This window comes from Amborella trichopoda, chromosome 6 (genome assembly GCF_054954075.1).
Source record: "Amborella trichopoda isolate Santa Cruz 75 chromosome 6, AtrichopodaSantaCruz75HAP2 v2.0, whole genome shotgun sequence".
Classification (NCBI taxonomy): Eukaryota; Viridiplantae; Streptophyta; class Magnoliopsida; order Amborellales; family Amborellaceae; genus Amborella; species Amborella trichopoda.
In genome coordinates, this window is record NC_142341.1 from 1839306 (window position 1) to 1845305 (window position 6000).

General features: G+C 37.6%; 1 long non-coding RNA gene across 1 annotated transcript in view; it reads right to left on the bottom strand.

Moving 5' to 3' along the window:
• LOC148781479 (uncharacterized) overlaps window positions 1-3751 on the bottom strand; it is a 10540-nt gene extending 6789 nt beyond the window's left edge. Inside the window, exon 1 of the long non-coding RNA XR_016058050.1 lies at window positions 3614-3751. This is a non-coding gene — a long non-coding RNA (uncharacterized LOC148781479). The remainder of the gene's footprint in view (window positions 1-3613) is intronic.
• Window positions 3752-6000: the final 2249 nt, after the last annotated feature.

Genomic DNA, 6000 nt, shown 5'->3' on the forward strand with positions numbered 1-6000 from the left:
ATCAACTTATTTGGTTTTCTCGCTCTTAGAGGAGAGACAGCTTCATAACTCACTGAGCATTCTGTGATGCCTTGGCAGAACAGAACAAGAAGTTGCACCAGGGCTTGACTCAACTACAAGGCCAAGCACCAGAGTTCAACAACCCCATCTCACATCATTCAATCACGACACAACTAATCCCATAAAAATAACATGCCCCATAATCTCACACAGGTACCCAATGTGCCGGATTCTTCATTTTCCGGCATAATTTCCGGCCGCTAAGGTTTCTTATTATCGGTGGGTCTGTTCACTTCTAAGTGGGCCGAATAATACCCAAGTTTCCAATGATTCAACTGCATTCATGTCTGCAACTGCTTTATTGCAAACAGCTGCACAAATGGGAACCAAGGTTAGCAGTAACACAATTTCATCGTCGGTCTTTCTCAGACGCTTCCCCGATTCGACAAGTGGTTTGTATATGGGGAGCGAAAATGGGTTTCCAAAGGAACTAGAGAAGATCAACTTACCTGATTCTCCTTTTATGATTCATGGAGAGAAGAGCATTAAACAACCCAGTCAATTTTTGGAAGGGGAGACAAAGATGACGGGGTTAGAGAGAGAAGAGGCTGTTAAGAGAGTAGGAGAGAGAATGACTGTGGATTTCTTTGGTGTGGGGGTTGATGGAGATGGTATGGGGTACTCTTCACATGGCCAACGGGAGATGCTGGAGTGGGAAACACAAAACCAACAAACAAGCCTTGGCAAAATGCCTGGTTTTCATCATGTAGGTCAAGATCAAGCTTCCATGGAAAGACCCATCTAGGATTTCTAGGGTTTTGTTGATTATGAACTTTTCTTTTGCTCTTTTGTTTGATAACTGGATGGTTTACCGACTGCAATCATTGTTTTGTTGGGGATATACATATGAATTATATTTTGTGCATGTGGGTTTGTCTGTGGGTGTGTATGTGAGAGAGATAACGATCTTTGAAAGATCAAACCTGTCTTTAGAAACAGGCCGAGGGGCCTAGTGGGAGTAACCAGTAAACCCGCCGGTTCTACTGACCTAATTGGGGCATGTCCTGGATGGTCAAAAAAGTATTAAAAAATAAAAAAAAATATATTTAAAGAATCATTAAACAAAGCACATCCAAATAAAATTGAAAAGCAATGAAAAAATAGATCTCAAAAAATCGATTTATGTTTAAAAATATTTTTAATTTTTTTTTAAATATGAAAAAATATAAAAATAAGTATTTATGGCCAAAATACTTTCCAATTTTTTTCAAAATGATAAAAAATATTAAAAAAAACATAAAAAAACAAATCCCTTAATTTTTTGGATTTTATATATTTTTTAAAATTTTTTGTTTTTTTCAATACCCAACCAAACCACCAAAATTGAATAAGTCAGTGCCCCTTTCTAGTTTGACCGGCCGAGTTTACGAATACTGAGCGAGAGAGAAGACAAAGAAGAGATACGCTTTGTTGCCTACCCAACTACGAGAGAGAGTAGCCCGTGATGAGTAATGCTTCTTTACATGCACAAATGTCGTGGGTGTGTGTTTATGTGTGAGAGAAAGACAAGATTTCTTATTCCAATCTCTCATTCTAAAGAACGAAAGTACGGTAGAGGCATAATTTCTGCATCATGCATTTCTAAAGAGTGAAATTCTGAGAGGCAAAATATCTGCAATCCTTTTATTCTATGACAGGTAAACAACAAAAAAATAAAAATACAATACTTACCAAACTCTCGTGCTTCAAACTCTTCAACATGAAGATGAAAATATTGTCCCTAAAAATAAGTGCTGGTTTTTATATTTTTTACACTCCTCAAATTCAAGATGCATTAAGAGAAAACAACTTGAGTTTGGACAACTAAAGGTAGGCACAACTGCAAATTAGCAATCCTCATAAACCGATGCCTCGAAAAAAATAGTCGTGCATAGTACCGAAACAGAAATGATCAAGTAACGAAAAAACTCAATCATCACACATGATGGATTTACTGAAAACTCCATCATCCAATAGGATTGAGTAACTGAAAACTCAATCACGAAACAAGTAATGAAAAACTTGATCATCAACCAGGATCGAGAAATTTGATCATCAAATAAGAGGCACTTGGAAGAGCCAACAGAAATAAGCGGTGGATTAACATGCACAGTTGGACCTTAGATTCAGAGCTGAGAATAGTAAGATCCAAAACAGATCCGAGAGTCGAAACACAATTCAATAGAGAGATAGATAAGAGAATCGAAACATGACTTGGCAGATAGACAGATCAGAGAATCAAAACTCGAATCGATGGCTGGTTTGCAGATTGTGCAGGTTAGCCATTTTTAAAGGCCATTTTCAGAAGTGGATTTAGAGACGGGTTTTAGATTCGACTCACATCTGATAGAACACAAACAAATAAAATGTAATGGATTTTTTAACTATCTTCAAAAGATTGTTGAATTAGGGAAATAAAACCATGAGAAAGATGAATATTGACTGATGGATTAAAGAAATAAAGTGGAGAGGTTTCGAACGGAAAATCAGGAAAACGAAACGGTGATCATGGAGAGTCAGAAAAATACCGAACCTGACATCTGCATCATACTCTCGCAAGGAAAAGCAACCCAGATCTGAAATACTTTGCGGAAAAAGAAGAAAAACTAGTCGGTATTTTGCGTGACTAGATTCGTCAGATATTGCTGATTATTGAGAATTGTTACGACCTTATGTACAAGGATGAAATCACATGAAAATCGATCAAGAGAGAAGCAGAAGTGGTAGATAACTCAGATGAAGTTCAACCAATTCCCTAATCTGAGGTATCCGTTTTCTGAAATAATTTTTTATTTTTATTTATTTTTTACAGGCTCTCCTTCACAAAATATCTCAGTATCTAGAAACCACAAAAGACTCTACAGGGTCGGTATCAATTACTTTGAATTCAACACTCCTCATACCACCCCTAACAAAGGAAAGATCTCCTTTCCTTACTGGACGATATGCCTCCAAAAAAAGAAGATTTGAGATGAGCATCAAATAAATATCCTCAATTAGTAGAATATGGACACGCTTGGCATACACACAAAGGCACCACATCCCCGAGACGAACCCTAAGATTGGACCTCCTAAATTTGTTCATCCTGATATTGGGCTCATCGCAGGTCTCGTCATCCAAAGCAACCTGCTGCGCTATAACCACAAGACCTCGAAACATCGAGAAAGAAGAGCACAGCTGCTCTAAAATGGGCAAAAGCAGTTATAGAACACATCTCAATTATGTTTCTCTCTTCAAGTGGTTGATCCAAAATACCAGGCCCCAAATCAAGCCCTGATTTTTATTTTTTATTTCTTATTTTGCAGGATTTTACAATATCGAGCCTTGATTATTGAGCTTATCGAAGATGTATACAATAGCTCTAATTTAGAGGGTTATAAAGCTGTATACTACTAAAAAAAACTACTACAGAAAGTAACATCTGCAATAAACGACTTTATATACATAAAAGGAAATATTGTGCCTAAAAAAAATACAGGTTTCTATATTTTCCTTAGAACCATCATATTTGAATTTGATATTAAAAAACTTATTACAATCTAAATATTACAAGTTAAGGCAAGAGAATGTTACCTGTAACAAAAGAAACAAAACCCACCAATTTCTTTTAGTTTTTGTGAAGTGCGATATCTAGTATCGCCCCCATTGGCCCCCCACTTCAAAGGATTTTAGACCATGATAAATTCCTTCTAAAATAGGGAGGCCTTTGAGGGAGATGAAGAGATAACACCTCAGTTTTGATCACACTTTATCATATCTTATTTCATCGGTTACACCGGTTTATATAGGCGTTATCTCATCCCAACTCTCTCATATCCTTCTCTCTACTTAGTAATTACCTGCTGCCAACCACTAAAGCAAAGCTAAAGAATAATTGATTGGGAAAATTTGAAAACCTCCAATACTGCATTTTCTATGCAACTTACACTCAATCTAATTTTTTCTCTCACTTTTTTCCTCAAAATATACTTTTTATGCAAATACCCCGAACCCAATAGAAAAATAAATTATATCTAAACTACACTCTCTTACTTTTTACCTTACCTACTCCTCTCTCCTCTATCCCCAACCAAATAGGGCTCCGACACTGTGTAGGTGTAGTCTAGGAGTAAAACATTTTGTAAAAGGCAGTCCGAACAATTGCAAAGGCGGTCTATTGCAAAGGGCGGTCCAGCAGTAGATGTTATTAGATTCTAGGGTTTTGGCATTATGTAAAATGCGGTCCGACAGTACTCAGTTTCGGTCCGTTAGTTGTCTTAAAGCGGTCCGGCGGTACGGCGGTCCGACAGTACTCAGTTTCGGTCCGTTAGTTTTCTTAAAGCGGTCCGGCGGTACGGCAGTCTGAGGCACCGAGCCTTGGTCGAGACTACCCTTTTAGAGAGGTCTAAGGTCTGAGGGGCGGCTTTCTTAGTATCAGTCATGGTTACGACCGCTTTGATCACCCCTTTTTGCTGATTGCCCCCTACTGTTGGAACGATAGTTGCCATTGCCCTAGCCGTTTCCCAAGCTGGAGGACTGCTGTCGGGAGCAACCGTGGTGCATGGATAAACCCTCAATACGTACTGCCACCGTTAAGAATCCGGCTAACTGAGCCAACGTCGTTCTCAACATCTTTCCGTGTCTTCTGCTGACATGCGTACATGATATTTTATGTTTATCAAGAAAGTAAAATAAATCTTCTGACCTTATGATAGTGTATGGAACACCTGAGTCTGCCAAATATTTCTCAGACTTCCGCTTCCAGACCTGCAACCACGTCATAAAAAATTTGATAGGATCTGCTTTTGATATGAGCTTGACTTCGTGCCCAAGCAAATAGTGACGAATCTTTTGTACTGCAAAAATTAGCGCCACACACATCTTCTCGATGAGCAGGTAATTCTTTTCTGCCCTTGCATAGTCCGTCTGAGATAATACTCCCAATTTGCCTAAGAGGAATCTACTCTCCCCATTGTTTGCTTGCCAAGGAAAGCCCACTTGTAGTCTCTCTAATCTGTTTAAAAAGCTGCGTGGCATTTGAAATACGAATATAAAATAAATCAGTTTACTACTAAAGATGAACTAATTAATGTTATTCTCAGTTTCGGTCCGGTAGTTGCCTAAGAGCTGTCCGGCCGTCCTCAGTTTCGGTTTGGTAGTTGTCTCTGGGTTTGGCAGTTCTCTCTGGGTGTGGTCCCGCACGTAAGTTACTGTAAAGGGCTGTTTGACAATGCAATGGTACGTTCCGGCAATGTGCTACTCGGTCTAAAAGTTAACTTCAAATCTGGCCAAAATGATTTTTGTGTACAAGAAGGGTATTTCCGTCTAATAAAAATAAACTTTTTCTTTTGGGGATATTTGCATAGAAAGTTTGTTTTGAACAAAAAAAAAAAAAAGTTAGAAAAAAAATTAAGTAGGCGGTAAATTGCATACAATGTGTGGTCTTGAGTTTTTTTTGTAATTTTTCCTATTTGATTTTGTGTTGACATTCTTTATCTCATAGCTTCTCTCTCTCATATGTACTCTCTCTTTCTCTCTCTAGTTTATGTACTCTCTCTTTCTCTTTCTAGTTATGCACATAAGGGAGCATCACCAAGGAATTACTCTCTCTCTAAAATGTAGAGCGATGAACAAATAAAAAAGATAAAGAGGGATAATTGGTTGACAAAGTGTGGGAATAAAATGGTGAGGAATCTTACTTGACCCTAACCATATTCCACATTCAAGAGTCAAGTGAAGATCCAAAACACGTGTGTGACAGAAAGAGAGAATTAATTCCCTATGCTAACCATCGTATCCTATATATATATATATATATACTTTTTTTTTTTTGCCCGAAAGTATTACTTTTCCATTGATTCGTTATATATATACTTTTTTTTTTTGACCGAAAGTATTACTTTCCATTGATTCGATTAAAATATAGAAAAAAATTATATATATTATACAAGTAAGGTGCACCTAAAAAGCCACATGTTTTT